The sequence below is a fragment of the Saccopteryx leptura genome, chromosome X (genome assembly GCF_036850995.1).
Source record: "Saccopteryx leptura isolate mSacLep1 chromosome X, mSacLep1_pri_phased_curated, whole genome shotgun sequence".
In the NCBI taxonomy this organism is placed as follows: Eukaryota; Metazoa; Chordata; class Mammalia; order Chiroptera; family Emballonuridae; genus Saccopteryx; species Saccopteryx leptura.
Genome location: NC_089516.1, coordinates 101,898,282 through 101,920,436, shown reverse-complemented (window position 1 = coordinate 101,920,436; position 22,155 = coordinate 101,898,282). Strand labels below are relative to the sequence as shown.

Sequence of the window (22,155 nt, the reverse complement as noted above, 5' to 3'; positions counted from 1 at the left end):
CCTTTTTACCTACTTAAATTGTTTTGAACCACAGCTGCTTTCAATTCTAATTTTTCCCTTAAAACTATTTTCAAAAGCCCCTCCCCTGCCTTATTCCTGGTTCTTCCAACAGAACAGTACAGAACTCCATCTTGCTGTCTTTATAAATATCTTATTACTAAGGGAGGGAAGCAGAATCAAGAGAAAGAAGAGGACCTAGTGTGCCCCATAGCTTGTTTCTCACAATAATTGGCATCCAGTGGTGTTCGTTGTCCATGGTGCTGAATGTGGTTGTTTCTCATAACCTTAGAAATCCTTGCAGAAAATACAGGCAAAGGTGGGCAGGCTGGATGGTTGTAGTAGTCTGTCTTTTGTTTCATTTCCCACTGGAGACAATGTAATGAATTTGGTTATCAAGTCATGCCACTTAATTAAGATGACTAGGATAATTATACGTATTGTTTTATAGTTCAATGCCTTTCTCGGGTGCTTTTCTAGTGGAGGGGCAGAGAAAGGTGCTCCTAGAATAAGTAACTATATTTTATTCTGACAGATAGGACTCTATGTAAAGTGTGTGTGTATTTAAGAGCAATGGATCATTCTCCAAGCGCTGCATTGTAAATACGAATGAGTAGAACACTAAGCTATGAAATTAGCAATCAAGCTAGAGTAGGACTCACAAATTATCTGAACCATCAAAGCAGCCTTAAAAGTAAGGGAACTGAGGAATGCTGCATAAGCTACTCACATAAACCTTCTTAGAGCTACCCTTGGCTCTGCTTGAGTAGGTGGAGAGTAGGAACCAGGAGCCAGATAATTAGAAGACATTAGTCTAACCCTAACATTCTTTCCAACCCTACCCACTGGGTATTAGTTTTCTTGGCCCCCTTCAGGGTTCTCATTATGGCATGAGCTGTACTTCAATAACTGTGAGAGCACAATTTTATGTGACCATAATGGTGTTATACCACACATGGCCACCTACTCTCATACTCAGTGTAATTTTATTAACTTTATAATCACTTAGGGGATCCATGTAAGACAAGGACAAATGCAGGAAATCTATGGCTGTTACTCTAAGGATCTTGGGTTTGTCTAGGAGAGAACAGGAAGGATGTAACAATTTCTAAGGGAGGAAAACAGAATCAAGAGGAGAAAGAAGGGGAACTAGTGTGCCCCATAACTTGTTTCTCACAATAATTGGTATCCAGTGGTGTTGTCCATGGTGCCGAATGTGGTTGTTTCTTGTTACCTTAGAAATCCTTGTGGAAAATACAGGCAAAGGAGGGAAAGCTGGATGGTTGTAGTAGTGTCTTTTGTTTCATTTCTCACTGGAGACAACCTAATGAATTTGGTTATCACATTATACCATCTCTTTAAAGTACCAACAGAATCAATTATAGATTGTGACTCTAAGTAAATTACTAAGCTTCTTTCAGCCTGTTTTATCATCTGTAAAATGGCTACCATGATCTTAATAGGCCCCATTTATTGAGTAGTTACTATATGCCAGGCACTATTCCTCCTTCACAGGCTATTGTGATGATTAGATATAGCTGTTATAAAGTGTCCTGGTGCATAGCAGACACTCAAAAATGGCACCTACTAATATTTTTATTATTAATTAAAAATACTTTTTACTCTACTTCTCAGGGAACCTGGATTCATTTGGGCTATGCATGATGGATCAGACTTTCTTCTTGGCCAGGACTTGATGCTGTTTAATGTTAGCATGTCTGACAAATGCTTCTCAGGAGCCACAATTCCTCCTAGAAACAAGAGTAAATACAACAAATTATTCCAATTTTCTTGGCACAGCAAACACCATTTTTATGTACTAACTCTGAATGTGGACAAGAGCAATCCCTAAACTATTTTATTCCTCAGGTTGAGAGTCAAGGTATCCACACGGGCAAAATTTCCTAAAGGACTGAGCCAATCATTACTGCTCTTATTCATACAAATATCCTGTCTCTCTTATGTGGAATGAAGGAACAGCGAAGCGGTTTCTTGTGGTTTAACCTACTCCCTCTGCTCCCACAATTATGTACTTAAATGGAATGCTCAACCCCTCTGAGGCTAGTAGATAATGATAGAAAGGCCTGTCTTGCTGTCATTTGGCCACAAGTCTAGTAGCTGAGAGCATCAAATCATGCTTTTGAGTACTCTGGGGACATTAACTCCAGTACTGTTGTGATAATGCAACACTGACCTTTCTAACAGAGAATTTCATTTCATTGCACTGTGTTATCAGCGTTACTCTATTGGAATGGATTCCTTGATTGCTGACTTCATCATAACCCCAGGCACTCATTTAGCTAATTTGCTCACTATTTCCCTTCCCTGGTGAAGGGTCCCTAATAGCCTTTACATGATTAAGAGGAACCTGGCAGTCTGAGATTCCAAAGGAGCCACTGAGCTAGAAAGCTCAGCATTTCTCCCCTTGTTCTTCCCACTCTTTGTTGCCTGCCTGCTTAACTGAGCCTCCAAAGCTTTGAAATGGATTTACTAGACTGTTCTGTTTTCAGCCGTCACCAGGCTTCCTCTTCAGGCTCAACTACAGAGGTTACTACTAGACACCCATCTACTGTTCTGCCCACAGTGTGCCACTCCCTTCCCTTTGCCAACCAACTAGTGTCATATAGCCTGCGAGGCAAGCTGTTAGAAATGAGTGACCCAATAAGGGAGACTGAAGGGTAATATGGATCTGTATAATGTTGCCTTACTAGGAAGAAAATGGACTCTGTAACCAGCTACGTCGAATGGAGTGTGAATAATTGTTCAATTTAATAGGGTTTTCATTAGGGGACAGAGGACCATAATGTAGCTTGAGTGAGCCCTGCCCATTCTTTGGTTCTGTGGAGATGTTAATCAAGCTGCTCCTGGCAAGTCTGTCAGAGAAAACGTGGATGATGTAACTGATTTTCCAGCAATCCCTTTGTCTGAGCAACTTAGCACAGCTGCAGAACAGAGCACCAGAGAGCTGAATGTGTTAATGGGGAAAAAAGTGCTTCTCCAAATTCTTTTTTTCAGAGGAATGTTGTAACTGGGAGATTTGTTTGTTGATTAGTAAGGTGGCTAGTCTAACTGCTGGTATTTCTCAAAGTCAGGACAGAAAAGGCTTTGTTAGAAACACAATGGATACAGATTATCATACCAAGGTGTAGATCAGCAACATTAGGCTGCTGAGATTTCTAAGCTTTTTCTGTTTGGGGGTCAGAGGTTTCATGACTTCAGTAGGACTCTGTAATTGAATAAATTATACAAATGATAGGCAAATATATATGCACATATATCTAAAATACAATGTGTAAATAATATATAGTATTTTTTGAGCTCTTTCTATGTGTGTCAGGTACACAAAAGGAAGTGTGGTGGTTAACAGTGTGGGAATGTGGTTCTTAGAATCAAAACCACTTCGGGATTATAGTCTGGCTATTCCAATTATTAAATATGTGCTTTGGGGCAAGGTAATTACCTGTTTTAAGCCTCTTTTCCTATCTTTCATGGGAATCATAGCAGTAGGGAAGATTAGATGAGATAATTCATACAATTAGCTTAGTGCCTAGCAATTTGTAAGCACTTAATAAACATTAACTTTATTACTAATTTATGTATATCATTTAAGTCTCCCAATCAACCTGGTGTGGTAGGTACTATTATGATCTCTATTTTATTGGTGAGGAAACTGTGGTTCAAGAAGTTAGTTTGCCTCAAATCTCACAAATAGAAACTGGTTGAACTGGACTTGAACCTCTTGGACTCCAGAGCTAAGAGCTAACAAGCTCTATTGCCTCAATCATAAAGGCCTGGGAGCTGGAATTTGTCTTTTTGTCTGTAAAGGGTTTTGCCTCCCTGTCTGCAAATTGGAATCACCTAGAAAAATCAGAACAAAAGAGTGCCTCTCAGAGGTGGGAGTGGATAGTTATTAAGAAGATGCATAAGGTGCTCTTTTTATACCTTGATAAGGGTTTGGATTATACACCTGTATATATTTGTCAAAACTCATGAAATAGCCTGACCTGTGGTGGCGCAGTGGATAAAGCGTCGACCTGGAAATGCTGAGGTTGCCGGTTCGAAACCCTGGGCTTGCCTGGTCAAGGCACATATGGGACGTTGATGCTTCCAGCTCCTCCCCCTGTCTCTCTCTCTCTCTCTCTCTCTCTCTCTCTCCCTCTCTCTCTCCTCTCTAAAATGAATAAATAAAATAAAAATAAAAAACTCATGAAATAGTACACTTATAATTATGTATTTTACTATATATAAATCTTATCTAATAAAAATTAACCTCAAAATATTGAAATCTAATTAATTATATGCCTGCAGAATTCTTACAGGGTGAAATGTACTGATATCTACAACCTAAATATATATAAAAAATAAGATTGGTAGACAGAAGCCTGGATAAAGGGATAGATAAGTGATAAGGCCATTTAGCAAATGCTAATTAGAGAATGTAGGTGATACAGACTTTACTATATGTTTGAAAATGTTCATAATAAAATGTTGGAAAACAAAATTAGAATCACTTGGGTAACTTTTTAAAAATACTGATGCCTGTGATTCCCTTAGACTTTGAGAAATAAATTTGTAATAAGGACCAGGTATGGGTTTTAAAAACTCTCGAAGTGATTCAAAAGCATCTTTGAAACAAATGCATTGTTCACTGGGTTCTCAAAGCCAATTTGCAATAAGTATCTCTGCGTCTCAAACTGAAAGTGTCCTGATGACATGTCAGGTAGTGATAACTTATCCCTCCTTCTCAATTGTAGATCTTCACTCTGTTTTCTGCCCTTAGCTTCAAACATTTCCTTTAGCTGGAAACAGAACTGAGAAGAGTGTAATGAACAGTATCAGCTAAATTATAAATGGCAGCCACCTCCCTCTCCTAGCTACCAGACAATTGCTCCAGATTTTGCCTCATCTGTGCTTGCACTATGCACTTCATGGAGAAGAAGACATTCAACTCTCAGCTCAGAGGTTAGCTAGACAGCTAGAGCTGAACATAGAGTGTGGGACCATGAAAGAGAAAGCTCATGGTTGCCTGGATTTTAGCATCTATTTTTATTGATTCTTGTTTATAAGAAGCTGGTCTGGGGTTGTGTTCTCAAAAAATATTATTTAGGTTTTTTTTAAGGGGGAAAAACCCCAGGGTCCCAGAGTTTCAGTCTGTGAACTCTCCAAAGAGCACTTACGATAAATTTTCTGCAAACCCTAGTAAGGATTAAGGATTTCTCTCGCTCTTTTCTGCTGGAATGCTATGGATCTGTAATGGCTCATATGAAAGAAAGGACTCATGTATTAAGCAATCCATAAGTTAAATTCACATAGAAATAAGGTTTTTCTACAACCAATGTGACAGGGGTCACAGCTACTGATTCAGCGGCAAAGCAGTGAACTGGGTCTTTTTTTTTTTTTTTTTTTGTAACCAACATAACTTGTTCGGGGGATTGTTTCTTCTCTGAGTATGGAAGGCAGTTCTGCCATGATAAGCTGGGACTCCTTAATTAGACTGACATATGGCCAAAGAAGATTTATATGAAATTTCTGTGAGAGTATAGTAGAATCATTTTGGGAACTGGTGTAGTTACCAATAGTGAATTCAGAGTGATGGAAATGAAGTTAGAGTTACATACTAAAATAAGTATAGATGGCTACTCATGGAGTCTCCAAAATGTAGGTATGTGTAATGGTTTTTTGGGTTTTTTTGTTTGTTTGTTTGTTTTTGTATTTTTCTGAAGCTGGAGACGGGGAGAGACAGACAGACTCCCGCATGCGCCCGACCGGGATCCACTTGGCACGCCCACCAGGGGGCGACACTCTGCCCACCAGGGAGCGATGCTCTGCCCACCAGGGAGCGATGCTCTGCCCCTCCGGGGTGTCGCTCTGTTGCGACCAGAGCCACCCTAGCACCTGGGGCAGAGACCAAGGAGCCATCCCCAGCGCCCGGGCCATCCTTGCTCCAATGGAGCCTCCCTGCGGGAGGGGAAGAGAGAAACAGAGAGGAAGGAGAGGGGGAGGGGTGGAGAAGCAGATGGGCGCTTCTCCTGTGTGCCCTGGCCAGGAATTGAACCCGGGACTTCTGCACGCCAGGCCAACGCTCTACCACTGAGCCAACCGGCCAGGGCCTGTGTAATGTTTTAATACCCAAAACTACTAACTTGCCCTTGCCAGAAAAAAAAGTAGAAAAATAATTTTGCTTTTAATGGCTCCACTCTACTTCCTAAGAATTATGCATCTTGTTAACATTCTAGGCAGCCCAGATTTTCCCAGAGCCTTAAACCCACCCTATTCCAGAACAATACCCTGGGCTAGGTTTTTCCAAAAGGTCGTAAATATCTCACGTGTGGTGCATGATATTTTTTATTGGATTCTTAGATAAGAATTTCAAATTCTAATAGTTATAGGGTTTTTTTATATGGATTAGAAAATATGACATAGCCTAACCAGGCGGTGGTACAGTGGATAAAGTGTCGGACTGGGATATGGAGGACCTAGGTTTGAAACCCCAAGGTTGCCAGCTTGAGTGCAGGCTCTTCTGGTTTGAGCAAGGCTCATCAGCTTAAGCCCAAGGTCGCTGGCTTGAGCAAGGGGTCATTCTGTCTGCTGTAGCCTCTTGGTCAAGGCACATATGATAAAGAAATCAATGAACAACTAAGGTGCTGCAACAAAGAATTGATGCTTCTCATCTTTCTCCCTTCCAGTCTGTCTGTTTCTATCTGTCCCTCGGGCTGTTGCTCTCTGTCTATGTCATACATACACAAAATATGACATATAAAACTTATTTTATTAATATTAGTGCTTAGAATGAGGCTAATTTCTGTAAGTAAAAAAATCATTTTTAGAGAGGACATACACATGGCCAATAGACAAAGAAAAAAATGCTCAAAGTCACGAATCATCAGAAGAATGCAATTTTAACACGAATGAGATGTTACCTTACACCTGTCAAAATGGCTATCATCAATAAATCAACAAACAAATGTTGGTGAGGATGTGGAGAAAAAGGAAACCTCATGCACTGGGATCACACATTGGTACAGCCACTGTGGAAAACAGTATGGAAGTTCCTCAAAATAATTAAAAAATGAGTTACTTTACTATCTAGCATTTTCACTTCTGGGTATATATCTGAAGAAACCCAAAAGACTAATTTGAAAACATATATATACCCCTAAATTCACTGTAGTGTTGTTTACAATAACCAAGATATGGAAGCAACCCAAATGCCCATCAATAGGGGAGTAGATAAAGAAGTGGTGCATATATACAATGGAATATTACTTGGCTATAAAAAATAGTGAAATCTTACCATTTGAGACAGCATAGATGGACCTAGAGCGTGTTATAGTAAGTGAAATAAGTCAGACAGAAAAACAAATACCATGTGATTTCACTAATATAAGGAATCTAAAGAATAAAATAAACAACAAGCAAAATAGAAACAGACTCACAGATAGATAGAACAGACTGATGGTTGCCAGATAAGATAGGGGCTGGGGTAAAAAAGCAGAAGGGATTAAGAAGTACACATTGATAGTTACAAATTAGTCACAGCATTGAGAATATAGTCAATAATATTGTAATATGTATGTATGCTGCCATGGGTACTAGAATTATTGGAGAAAACACTTTGTAAATCATATAATTGTCTAACTACTATGCTGCAAACCTGAAACTAATATAAAATTAAATTGACTATCAACTATAATTGAAAAATAAAATAAAAAATAGTGGCTTTGAAAATATGTAGTAATATAAGAAAATGTTTACTATATAATACATGGGAAAACAACAGGAAATTTACAGTTGTGAGTATGCAAAACAGAGTTTATTCCTGTATTATTTACTAACTATTGTACTATTTTCCATATAAACAATTTTTGTTGTATGTAAACCTACTTTTGCCTCACCCTATATTAAATTGTAATTCAAAATTTATAAAACGTGTATATACTTGCATCTTAAAATAGTCACTTTAAAAAAGTATATATGGAGATGGCAAAAAGTATAAAGGCAATATTTGAATTAGTAGAAATGAGTAAGGATTGCTCTAGTCTAGACCAGTGATTTTCAATCTGGGATGATTTAGCTCTCCCCCCAGTCAGGGATTATTTGGCATTGTCTGGAGATATTTTTGGTTGTCATGACTTGAGGGGGAGGGATAGTACTTCCATCCAGTAGGTAAAGTCAGGGATACTAATGAACATACTACAGTGCACAGTCCAGTTCCCATACCCCCTCCCAAGAAGGAATTATTCAGCCCCAAATTTCAGTAATGTCAAGGTTAAGAAATCCTGCTATAGACTAGTGCTCCTCTCTAGTGCATGTAAGTCACCTAGGAATCTTGTTAAGGTGCAGCTTCTGATTCAAGAAGTCTGAGGTGAGGTCCGAGATGCTGCATAATAAGCCTTTCGGTGATGCCCCTGCCACTGGTCCACAGACCACACACTGAATAACAAAAGGTCCTATAAATTCTCACTTTACCCCACCACCAAATCCTGCCTATCTAGAATCTCACCCTTTCGAGTACCTGCTTGGGGTTTAGTTATTCTGAGAAACTACTAAAGAAAGAGTAATTACAGAAAATTGATTAATATGTTTTTGTAATAAGCAGAGCATTCAAAGACTTCAACCAAAGACTAACTTGGATGAGAATTTCAGGAACTAAGCATAGTAAAGAAGTGAAGTGCCTTTTGTTCTGGGGTACCTTTTGGGAAACAGGATGACCTTTTTATAGCAGAGTTTTAATGCATTTTTTGAGGTTCTGACAAAAGTTAGGCCTAATTTTGATTCATTCACACCAGATTTATTGATTTTAGAGATAGAGGAAGGGGACAGACAGAGAGAGAGAGAGAGAAAGTCAGGAACAATGATCTGTTCCTGCATATGCCCTGACCAGAGGCAGATTAAGGTCAGCTGAGGCCCTGAGCACAGAAGAAAATATTGGGCCCCTTAAAAGAAAGAGAGACAGGGAAAATAAAAATACATGTTAACCATATTTTTAAATAAATAAAAAATATTATGTACTATTAATGTTAAAATTACACATATGAAACCAAACTTGATTTCATTAGAAAAAAAGTGTAAAGTTGGGGTTTTGCAGGGCCCTTCTGAAGTTGGGGCCCAGGGTGCGTGCCTGGTGTGCCTGCTGTTAAATCTGCCTCTGGCCCCGACCCGGAATCGAACTGGCAACTTTTATACATGGTCGACACTCTTAACAGAGTTAACTGGCCAAGTCGTAGCAGAGTTTTAGATGCCAGGTTCACCCATGCTAGGTTTGCAGAAGCTGTTTTATTCCTTTTTATATGCCTGGTACCCAGCACAGTGCCTAGCTCAAAGAGATGCCGAAAATGTTTGTTGAAGCAGGTGAAAAGTTTTCTATAGCTCTCTAGATAGCTGCTAAAGCAGCAAAGCAAAGGTGTTTTCTGGGGCAGGACACAATCATGAACCCCTTAAAGGCTAGAAAAAAACTCCCCTCAGCAACTTTCCATTTAAATGAGTAGCACTAAAATACATGAATCCTTCTAGAATGCACGTCTCACCCCCTGGATAGCAGCAAGACAACTTAAAATAATTGTGTATTCTTATTCCTCTTTGTTGTGTGTTAGAAACCTATAAAGCAGAGTACGTGTAGTATGTGGGGGAAGGAGTGACACTTTATTTGTTCCTTTCTCAGAAAGGAAGATTTGTGTTAAGAATTGAAGAACCAAGCCCTAGTAGAAGAAACTGGGTCAGTCAAAGAGGGGACTCATTGGGCAGGGCTTGCTTAATCTGCTATGCTGTCAGTATGCCCCTTTCTACTATTTTAGACTCTTAAAATATGTGTGCTGATAGAGTGTGTGATTTGAGGTGTGCCAGCTACAGGGCCACCACTGTTCCACATTGTTTCTTTCATGGGCATGTCGCAGTACCCGAAAGCACACCTTTGGAACCATCACCTTGAATAATGCAGATTTTCTAAAAGTTCCTGTTAAAATATATGGATTGTTGAGAAAGAGTAGATTGGTTGGTTACCTAGGCTGGGAATATTGGAGGGAAATGGGGAGTGACTATGAATAAGTATGAAGTATCTTTTTGGAATAATGAAAATGTCTTAAAATTGATTGTGGTGATGGTTGCACAACTCTGTGGATATACTAAAACCCATTGAATTGTACACTTTAAATGAGCAAATTGCGTAGCATGTGAATTATATTTCAATAAAGCTGATATATATATAATTATTTAATTAGGAAATATTGATGAAAAGGTAACTGGTAGGACCCTGGAGTAAAACATAGTAGGAGAAAAGGGAGAGTTCTACCAACAGCAGGGAAGGGAACATTAAAACTAGAGATACAAGGCAGGAATTGGGATTCTTCCTAAAATTTTTAACTTTCCATAAACTTATTTCTACTCTTTGAAATTCAGTTGTGAATCATCCCAATTATGATTAAGCTGTTCAGCATTAGATTATCTGTTTGGAAAAACAGCCAAGAACTGTTTGAAAGCAGTGAAGAAATAGAGCCAAGTCCCTTGGGATAAAATAATTATGGCATCGTTAATAAAGGACAGGCGTTGACACTGTCCCACGGTTCTGGAAACTTTTTTAAATTAGATTAAGCCACTTGGACAATTGTTGATTTTTACAAAAGTGTTACAGAACCTGAAGTTTGATAAAACTGGATTTTTTATTAAATTGGAGAATATGGTTTTGGAAGAGGTGATATTAAAACCACAATTATCTCATATAGCCCTGATGCCAAAAGCTCCCAAGCCACAGAGGGAGAACACCTGTCTCTACATGTGGCTTTCCAGGAACCCACTGTAATTTCAGTAGTTAAGTATGACACAATTGAAACATAAATAGCAGAACACTTCAATAAATCTTTTAAAAAGACCCCAGATATTGAAGGGCTTAGGACCTAGAACCCCTATTCTTTGGGCTGAGCTCATTCTCGTTGAACACAAAAGTCATATGGTTTCAAACAACATAAAAAACTCTTACCCCACCCTTCAATTTGTTGCTTCAAAAGCCTTGAAAGGGAAAATAGCATGTTCAGTTATTATCAATATTTATATCTTTCTATAAATAAAAGCTCTAAGGAGTGGGGCTGGATGGTTTTACCAATTTGGGAACAGAAGGGCCAACTACTGGGGAAAAGGAATACCAACGAGGAGGTTGGGAACTAACAAAACAAATTGGTCCTTTTCTTAATTTTATTCTAGGCTCACCCGGTCTGTGAGTATGAGCAGAAATTCCTGGACATGGAAATATAAATTGAGACAGGGCTATCACTGGACCCAGAATTGTGAATCAAAGGACCATTGTGTACCCTACTGCTGAGTGCATCACCTGTCATTTGTCACTTCTTTAGGCCCCATTAATGTGAGAGAAACACAGGGCAAAGGAAAGACTACAGGAAGACGAAAGGAATAGGCATTCAATAAAGTTACTAAATATGTATTCACAGCAAAATAATATCTGTATTGGATGACAATTGAAAAAGTCCAGTACTTGGCCAGTGACTGAACCTGGGTGCAACAAATCCCTAATTTTCAAGAAAGCATTGTAGAGACTTCTCTGATTGAACTCATCTCACTCTTCATAGAATGGTGAGTTATTTACAAGGCATAATGATTTTCTGTAATGCTCCCTTTCCTGCTAAGAAGAGATTTTATCATCTCTTCAGATTTCACACCAGGGTCAGTCTTACTTGGCTCCATTTTCCTTGTGTCCGCAGATCTCAAATTCTCAGGGAGCATCTTGTCAGGAAAAGGCCAGATGGGCAGGCAGGGAAGTGATCCAACCGCTGAGGTAATGAAGTCCTCAACCTATCTCCACCCCTTCAAGGCCCTGGGGAATGAGGGGCCAGACAGTGACATAGAAGGGTTATCTCCAACTTAGCTCAGAGTTTTAGAAACCTGGGCCAGATGAGCATTTTGGAGTTTAAAGAGCAGGAAAATCACATTTTCATGTTGTAAGCTCACACAATGAAATCTGATACCACCCTCTCTATGTTCTGGAAATATACTCAGTCCTTTCCTTGAATTGGGGTCTCGAAACCACAGAATCTCACAATGCAGTTTTTACTTCCCATGCCCTGGGGAAGGCAAAGTAAAATACTGAGGGCATATGCATGGATAGTGATATATGGTCTGAGTGCTCAAAATGAGGGGAGATTTCACTGGTTTTACATTTTGATTCTTGAGAGATGGTTTTCTCTGACAATTATGTGGTAAATAGATTGTAGACTAAATCATTCTGGAGTCATCTTGGCGTCCTCAGTACCTGGCACAGCATTTAGTATGTGGTGTTCAGTAAATGTTTCTTTAAAGAGTAAGCCTGAAACCTAGCATTAACCTCTTCTTATCTGTTTGGAATATAAACTTCGGGTGCTCCATCTCTTGACCCCATCAGGACTAACACAGGATGCCTTCGCTTCCATGGATCTGTCTGCCCTCTGGATTGATGTCCTGAAAGCCTGGACAATGTCTACACAAAGCAGACAGGGAATAGAAAGGCATGGTTAGCCAAGCAACCATGCTTTTGATTTTTCTGAAAGCTGTTCTTGGGGTGAGATCTAGTTGGCTTCCACTTCTCAGCCTTGCCCCCTAGCCCCGTGGCTTTGAACCACAGCTATGTCTCTGGACTGATTACTTTCTACAGTCTTATTGGGTTTCCTGATTACTATTCCTGTTCTTTTACCCAAGATCTGAACATTAGTCCACGGATGTGAGAGGATGAGGCTTGGTTTTATTGCATAATTGCTTTAGCGGTGATAAGTTAGAGTAGAGCCCTGGTTTGAGGACTGCACCTAGAAAGATAGAAGTAAGAAAGCAAGATCAGGTTATCAAGGTCAGGGCTGAGCTCTATAAGCCAGGATCTGAGAGTAAAATAGAGACAACATAGTGGCATTAAATTTGGAAGCATAGAATAGGTTATGAAAATCCATATAATGACATTATGCTAATAATGTAATGGTTCTCAACCAAGGGCAATTTTTTCAGGAGATATTTAACAATGTCCAGAGATATTTTTATTTTAATTTTCAATTACAGTTTGCATTCAACATTGTTTTGTATTAGTTTTACATGCATAGAATAGTGGCTAGATAATCATCTACTTTACAAAATGTTCCTCCCGATATTTCAGGGACACATCTGGCACCATACATACTTATTAGAATATTATTGATTATATTCCCTATGCTGTACTTTACATCCCCATGATATTCTAAGAAGTACTCATCTGTACTTCTCCATCTCTTCACCTTTTACAGCCAGCCCCCTGATCCCTCTCCCATCTGGCATCCATCAGTCTGTTCTCTGTATCTATAAATCTGTTTCTGTTTTGCTTATTTATTTTGTTATTTAAATTCCACATTGAAGTAAATTCATATGGTATTTTTACTTCTCTCCAGAGATATTTTTTGACTGTCATATCTGTGGAGGTGCTACTCTCATCTAGTGGGCAGACGCCTGGGATGCTGCCGAACGTCCTACAACATACAGGACAGCCCCTACAAGAAAGAATTTTTTAACTCAAAATGTCAGTAGTGCAACCATTGAGAAACCTAGCATTAAGTAAAGAAATAAGTTATAACTTGTAGATCACAACTACTTAAAATTGGCAAATAAATAAGACTGGAAGGATAAACTTCATTATTATACTAGGGGAGTATATGGGTGGCAGAATCATGCATCTTTTTTTTTTCCTATAGTTTACAAATTTTCTTTCTTTCTTGGTATTTTTTTAAATGAGAAGTGGGGAGGAAGAGTGACAGACTCCTGCATGCATCCCGATCAGGATCCACCTGGCAAGCTCCCTAATGGGTGATGCTCTGCCCACCTGAGGTCATTGCTCCATTACTCGCAACTGGGCTGTTTTAGCACCAGAGGCGAAGCAATGGAGCCATCCTTAGTTCCCAGGGCCAATTTGCTTTAACTGAGCCATGGCTGTGAGAGGGGAAGAGAGAGAGAGAGAGAAGGGAGAGGGGGAAGAGTGAAGAAGCAAATGGTCGCTTCTCCTGTGTGCCCTGGACAGGAATCAAACCCAGGACTTCCACAGGCTGGGCTGACACTCTACCACTGAGCCAAATTTTCTAATATAACTATGTTGTATTTAAAATTTCATGCCAGATGGGAGAGGGATCAGGGTGCTGGCTATAAAAGGTGAAGAGATTAAGAAGTACAGATTAGTACTTCTTAAAATTTAAAATTTTAAATTAAATTTTAATTATATAAATAATATGTGAACATATTCTGCTTGTAAAATATTACACTATTACAGATAAGACCACAGACCTATTTGGACAACCTGGCTTTTTCTATTTCAGTCCCCTTCCCAAAGGTAACCAGTTTTGTGGATGTGACTTTTCAGAGCTTTGTTTATACATTTAAATATATAATATCCCTCCCCCCTTATTTGCAGTTTTACTTTCTGTGGTTTCAATTACCCATAGTCAACTGTGGCCAAAAAATATTAAATGGAATATTCCAGAAATAAAGAATTCATACGTTTTCAATTTTGTGCTGTTCTGAGTATTGTGATGAAATCTCATGCCATCCTGCTCTGTCCCATCTGGGATGTGAATCATTGTTACCCCACTTGTTAGCCATATAGTAGCCATTTTGGTTATTAGATGACTGTTGTGGTGTAGCAGTGCTTGTGTTCAAGTAACCTTTATTTTACTTAATCTGGCCCCAAATTACAAGGGTTGTGTTACTGGCGGTTCTGGTAAGCCAAAGTGAAGCTGCAAAGTGCTTCCTTTAGTGAACATGTGAAAGTTCTTGGCTTAATAAGTAAAGAAAATACTATGCTAATGTTGCTAAGTTTTATGGTATAAACAAATCTTCTATCTGTGAAATTGCCTAACTTTTAAAGTATATCATAGGTATGTATGTATAGGAAAAAGCATAGTGTATATTGGATATCCACTGGGTTTCTTAAAACATATCCACTGTGGATAATAAGGAAATCCTATATATTATGTGCAGCTATAGGAAATAGATACAATCTCATTATTATTATTATTTTTTACAGCTTAGTAGTATTCTGTAGTTTACTTATTTCCCTACTAATAAACATTCTGTTTGCTTCTGGTCTGGGGCTATTATGACAAATGCTGCATTTTATAGGTCTCCTTGAACATACTTGCTAGGGTTTCCTAGAGTGGGTATGGGAATGAAAATTGCTAAGTTATGGAAAACACACATTAAAAATGTTATCAGCTACTACCAATTGTCTTCTAAAGAGCCCATAAACTTAATTCTGTGACGTTCTCACCAACACTTGATACATACCTCTTTGTTTTTCTTATTTGCCAATCAATTGGCTGAGAAGCAGTAAGACTCCTGTGTTAACTTTCCTTTCCCTTGCTACTGACGAGGTTGAGCACTTTTTTGTGTATTTGTTGAACCTGTCATATAGTCTCTTTTTTGGACAGTGGTATTTATATCCCTTGCTCACTTTTATATTATAAGAACTTTCCAATAGTTTTTAAGAACAAAAGATAGCAGGATCAAGTTTGCATAAAAACGCAGATGTTCGTCCACCCAGCATCTTGCCTCTCCTTCTTACCTTAGACAGATCATGAGCCCCAAACAGACCAAAAGGACCCATTCTTGCCATTAACGAGAACCCAATAAAAGCAACTGGATTAGAAAACAAATTAGCCAGGCCCATTCTTGATACTGCTCCACATTTCCCTGTACTGTGAACCTTTACAAAATGCCAGCATTTTGACACTGAGTAGCCAGCAGGTACTGCCAGTCAGATTTGCTCCAGTCAAATACAAATATGATATGTGGTGGGGAATAAAGCACCATGAAAGGCAGCGTGTGAACTGAATGGTATCTGCTGCCCGTGCAAATGGCAATTAGTACCATTAAATTTAAGTTAATCTTCATTAAGAACATCTGTTGTCTAAGCCACATGAGAAAACCAAAGATGGGGTGATGTGATGGTGACCACTACAAATAAGCAGTTGTATTAGCTAGTCTCCTTCCCTTTAGCCATAAACTGAAGGAGCTGTGGCAGGAAATGTATACTATGTGATATGTACTGTCTAAAGAATAAAACTAGATAGATAATTTCTTCAAAACTCTGGACATGATTTAAACCAGGGGTCTCAAACTCAACTCAGCATGTGGGCCGCAGAGCAAGATCACAGCCGTTTGGCGGGCCGCACTAGGTCTACAAAAGGCAACTGTTACGCAACACTTTTCTCACTGCAGTTGAAAACAAAAAAAAATCAGTACAACAAGCACAATCCGGGCCGCATGTGGCCCGTGGGCCGCGAGTTTGAGACCCCTGATTTAAACTAAGGTGCTTGTAAGTAATACCCCTTTACGGTGAATTAGATGATTGATTTAGGCCTAGTGAATTTCACTATCAGAATAAGGTCTTCTAAAAACTGAAGCAGAACTGCACTTGGGAACGTTGGGTGTAATGCCAGTGGCTGAGGCCAAGCAGGTTCACATTGGATTCACTTTTCAAACCCTGCTCTTTTTCCACAATCCTTCTATTGATCTCTTATCTATCACCCTGAATTGTTGCAGGGACTTATACAGCTATCAATAGCAAAAATAAAACTCTAACTGCATTCCCAGCCTTTCCGATATGACCCAAGATACTGATACAGAAATGAGAAGCAACCTGAAAGCATGAATTCTTTCTCTCACATCAGCACCCATAGTTACTTCTAACTAGAATAGCTCTCATCTATAAAACTGAGAGATTTCCAGGGAGACCATTGCTAATTTTATAAACTCAAGACCTGGATAAAGCAGTTGGCTTGGATATCACTAATTTTATTTTCATGCTTATGTTTGTCATCATTCATTAAAAGACAAGAGCAAGTCAGCCATGGTAAGCATAAATTCTGGATTAGCAACGTGTATTGTAGCTGTAGATGATTTAAAGCCACTTATAGAGGAAACAAGAAGGTACAAATGAGCCTTTGATGGAAAATAACTTGGTTATTTGCTTAGTTGGATACTTGGAATTGGTTTATTTTTCACATTTTATTAAAAGACAGTTCCCAATAGGCTCAAAAACTGGATTCATGAGAACAGTTTAGCAGCTTAAGTGAAATGAGTAACCGTACTGACAATTTCTCCTCCTAGAAACATGAAAGTTTTTAGGGCCAAATACTTGACTTTCTGGAATCAACCATGCAAAATGAAAACTCCCCTTACTAGTTTAAACTCCAAACATCTCCAGAAACAAGAAACTCATTGGTTTTTAATGTATTTAAAAAGCACAAATATTATATTAGTCCACCATACTTTTTAGTTGATTCAAGCAATCCAAGAGTACATAGAGAATATGTGAGACTCTTCTCTTCCTCTTTCTCCCCTCACAGTTGACCATTTTGATTGTTTACTATGTATGCTTCAAACCCTTTAAAGAGTATATTCATATCAGTGGTTCTTAACCTGAGCAATGTTGCCCCCACCCCCCAGGAGACATTTGACAATGTATGGAGACCTTTTTGGTTGTCACAGCTGTGGATGGGATGCTACTGGCACCTAGTGGGTAGAAGCCAAGGTTACCACTAAATATTACACAGTATGCAGGACAGCTCCTTGGAAAAAAAGAATGGTCCCAATGTCAACAGTGCCAAAACTGATAAACCATGATTCTTTTATATACAGGGATTGAAATGGAAATAAACCTATATTTTCTTTTTAAATAAATAAGATCATGTAATCTCCATTTTTTGTGTGTCTTACATTTGCACTACTTGGAGCTCTTTCTATTTGGGCACATATGCTTCCAATGCGTTATTTATTTATTTTAAAAAATTTTTGTATTTTTCTGAAGTGAGAAGCGGGTGTAGGGGGGGGCAGGCAGACAGACTCCTGCATGTACCCGAGTAGGATCCACCTGGCATGCCCACTAGGGGGTGATGCTCGATCCCTCTGTGGCATTGTTTCTCCGCAATCAGAGCCATTCTAGCACCTGAGGTGGAGGCCATGGAGCCATTCTCAGCACCTGGGCCAACTTTGCTCTAATGAAGACTTGGCTGCAGGAAGGGAAGAGAGAGATAGAGAGAAAGAAGATGGGGAAGGGTGATGAAGCAGATGGGCACTTCTCCTGTGTGCCCTGGCTGGGATATATTTTGCAAGGTAATTCTTGCATATGTTGTTTACAGCTTGTAGTTCAGATTTATTTACCACATTATTTTTTGGGAAACATTAAAAGTTTTTAATGTTGGCATAATCAAATTTATTAATCTTTTATTTTATGGCTTCTGTACTTTTGGGTCTTGCTGAAGAAAACCTTCCTTACCCAAAGGTGATAAAGATAATTCTTTATCAATTTCAAACATTGTTGTTCTTTTCCTTTTATGTTCATCTTTGTGTGTGTGTGTGTTTGGTGTGAGCTAGTGGAGGGGCATACTATTTTTCCAAATAGATAGGCACGATTTCAATTCAATTTATCAAATAATTCTTTTTCTACTGATAAGAAACAGATGACACTATTAATCTATAATGTTTGTTGCATGGACTTATTTCCACATGTTCTTGGTCTAATATTACCCTATTTTTTATGTGAGAGGAGGGGAAATAGAGACAGACTCCCACATGCGCCCTGACTGGGATCCACCTGGCAACCTCTGTTGGAGCCAATGCTAAATCAATTGAGCTATCCTCAGTGTCCTGGTCTGGTGCTCGGCCAAATCAAGCCACTAGCTGTGAGAGGGAAAGAGAGAGAGAATGGGGAAAGAAGCAGATAGTTGCTTCTTTTGTGTGCCCTGATTGGGAGTCAAACCCAGGACATCCATCTGCTGGGTTGATGCTCTATCCACTGAACCAGCCATCCAGGGCCTTAACATTACTCTATTTTAAATGCTACAGTGTGTTTGGATATCTGATGTTGTAAATCCCTAGTTCTTGGGTTCCCTCCCCCCAAATTACCATATGCTATTCTTGTACATTTTTTCTTCCATATGAATTTTAGAATTAGATGATCAATTTTCATATAGGTTTTACTGAAAAAATTTTTAGGTTGCTTTGAATTTTATGTCTAAGATAATGGAGAACTGACATCTTTAAAATATTTTAAATATCTTACATTTAAATAAATATTTTCTTTAATGAAGACTTGTATAGTTTTCACCAAGTATTTCCAATACATTTCATACAGATACATTCCTAAATACCTCATAATTTTGTTTGCTGTTGTGAATGAAATTTTATCTTACAATTGTTTATAATGTGTTGTTGCCGTAGTATAGGAAAACTATTTATTATTTTTGTATGTTTGTCTTGTATGTGGCCACCTTGCTGAACTATCTTACTGGAACAAATGGATTTTTAGTTCATTTTATGGAATTTTCTGAGTAAAAAATCATACAGGATGAAAATAGTTATAATTTTTCTTCCATATTACAAAATTTATACCTCATTTAAAATTTTTATTGGATTTATTGAGGTGACATTGGATAATAAAATTATATGGATTCAGGTATACAATTCTATAGTTCATCATCTGTATCTTGCTTGTAGTGTGTGTTCACCACCCCAAATCAAGTCTCCTTCCATCACTGTTTATTCCACTTTTACCCTCCTCTTCCTGCCCCTACCCTTATACTTCATTTTTTGCTTTGTTCTAATTACAAGCTCATTATTTTGTAAGGCTTCATGTTTAAAAGTTGCTTTTTTATGTTGAGTCAAAATCTGTCCTGAAATTTTTCTATCCAGTAGTTCCAGTTTAGTTTTATAGAGCTACACAGACTTAAGACAACTCCTTCTTCTACAAGATGACCCTTCACATATTTGAATATGCTTATCATGCTCCCCACATCTTCTGTTTTCCAGGATAAGCAACTCTATTATCTTCTATATGTGTATATCTTTTATACCTTGAGTCATGAATTCCATTTTGTCAATGTCTGTCTCAAAATATGTCGTTTAGAGTGGAAGTGTTCAGATATTGCCTAACCATTATGGATTATAGAAAGACATTTTATTAATCTGCACACAACTCTCCTATCAATGTACTACATGATTATGATGTTAGAGCTAAATGGTTTTAAACTAATTTTTTTTTCTGAAACTGGAAACGGGGAGAGACAGTCAGACAGACTCCCGCATGCGCCTGACCGGGATCCACCTGGCACGCCCACCAGGGGCGACGCTCTGCCCACCAGGGGCGACGCTCTGCCCACCAGGGGGTGATGCTCTGCCCACCGGGGGCGATGGTCTGCCCCTCTGGGGCATCGCTCTGCCGCGACCAGAGCCACTCTAGCGCCTGGGGCAGAGGCCAAGGAGTCATCCCCAGCGCCCGGGCCATCTTTGCTCCAATGGAGCCTTGGCTGTGGGAGGGGAAGAGAGAGACAGAGAGGAAGGAGGGGGGGTGGAGAAGCAAATGGGCGCCCCTCCTATGTGCCCTGGCCGGGAATCGAACCTGGGTCCCCCGCACGCCAGGCTGACGCTCTACCGCTGAGCCAACCGGCCAGGGCCTAAACTAATTTTTGATGGAATAATTCTATAAATGAAATCTTGCCAGAACCTTAATTCTTAAAACAGTTAAGGGTGGAGTTTCTTTCATTCAAATGAAGGGAGGGTGAGAGGGTATAGAACCTTCATCATTTCATGTTCCTTCTTGTTCACCAAGGTGCCCAAGAAGGATCTAGAGGATCTGAAAACCAGTTTGAAAACAATAAATTGAGTCCAACTTCTTCAGAAGACAATCTGGCTCAGAGAAGGGAAACGACTTACTAAGATCTCACAGTTACTTAACAAGATAGAACTAAACTTGGGTCTCCTCACTCCCATTCTAGTATATTTCACTACATCATGCTATTCCTCACTATTAACACCCCCACTTAATGACTCACATTAACCTTTGTATCAACTGAAACCTTACAGCTGCTATGAATATCCATTTGCTTCATCTATATAGTTTAATGTTGGAAATGTAAAAGTGGGACTTTATATTTATTAAATGTATTAAATATGTGGTACATATGTACAATAGAATACTACTCAGTCACAAGAAATTATGATTTATTGCCATTTATGACATGGGTGGACCTCGAGAACATTATACTGAGTGAAATAAGTAAATCAGAGAAAGCTAAGAACTGTAGGATTTCACTAATAAGTGGGATATAAAACTAAGACTTATAGTCATAGACAAAAGTGAAGTGGTTACCAGGGGGATGGGAGATGTGGGGGTGTGGGTGGAGGAGGAGTGAGGTCAAAGAGTAAAGAGAGACAAATATGCAGTGATGGAAAATGATTTGACTTTTGGCGATGGACACAAAACACAATCAACAGTTCAAATGTTATAGAAATGTTTACCTTATGTACTCTTATTGAGCAATGTCACCCCATTAAATTTAATTTCTCCAAAAAGTTATCAAAGAAAATTTCAAATGGGCACTCTCCAAGGCCCAGCACAGACCAATTAAATAAAACATCAGGATTAAAACAAACAAATAAACAAATAAACAAAAAACCCAAACTTCTTTGGTGATTCTAAAGTTCAGTCAGAAAAAAAAATTAAATGTAATCTCTGCTAGAAAGCAGGAGCAGAAATTTTTTTTAAAGATTTTATTTATTCATTTTTAGAGAGGGGAGAAAGAGAGAGAGAGAGAGAGAGAGAGAGAGAGAGAAGGGAGGAACAGCAAGCATCAACTCCCATATGTGCCATGGGCAAGCCCATGGTTTTGAACCAGTGACCTCAGCATTCCAGGTTGACACTTTATCCACTGTGCCACCGCAGGTCAGGCAAGCAGACATTTTTTGTTTTAGCCTATCGGTCCTGCCTTTTAAAAAGTGTCTAAATCTAGATTCTGTCATCCAATATCAATCAATTTCTTTTGTCAGGGCTGGTCAAGTAAGGCTATAACTGACTATATTGACACTCAACCTCCAGTTCTTCACTTTGCCAAAAAAATCTATAATCAAGACCTAATTTCAAAAACTTCAGTCACATTTTGTGACATTTCTCCTCCTTTACATGAAAAATGCCTACTTCTCTATTGAGATCCATTTCAAATGTCACATCCTCCATAAAATGTTATTATGTCACTATTCCTTATCCTTGAAGCAGAGTTGCTAGGACCCATTCTATATTAAAATAACATTTTAATAACTAACATACTTCCTCTACTACTTTATGAATTCCTTATGGGCCTTATTTTATTCTCTTCATTGCCAGACCTGAGGCTGGGA

General features: G+C 38.9%; 1 protein-coding gene and 1 pseudogene across 2 annotated transcripts in view; one reads left to right on the top strand and one right to left on the bottom strand.

Moving 5' to 3' along the window:
• The window catches only part of LOC136386065 (casein kinase II subunit alpha pseudogene), a 190,586-nt pseudogene extending 186,493 nt beyond the window's left edge, over positions 1-4,093 (bottom strand).
• DCX (doublecortin) overlaps positions 1-22,155 on the top strand; it is a 137,979-nt gene that overhangs the window by 47,796 nt on the left and 68,028 nt on the right. The window lies entirely within an intron of this gene.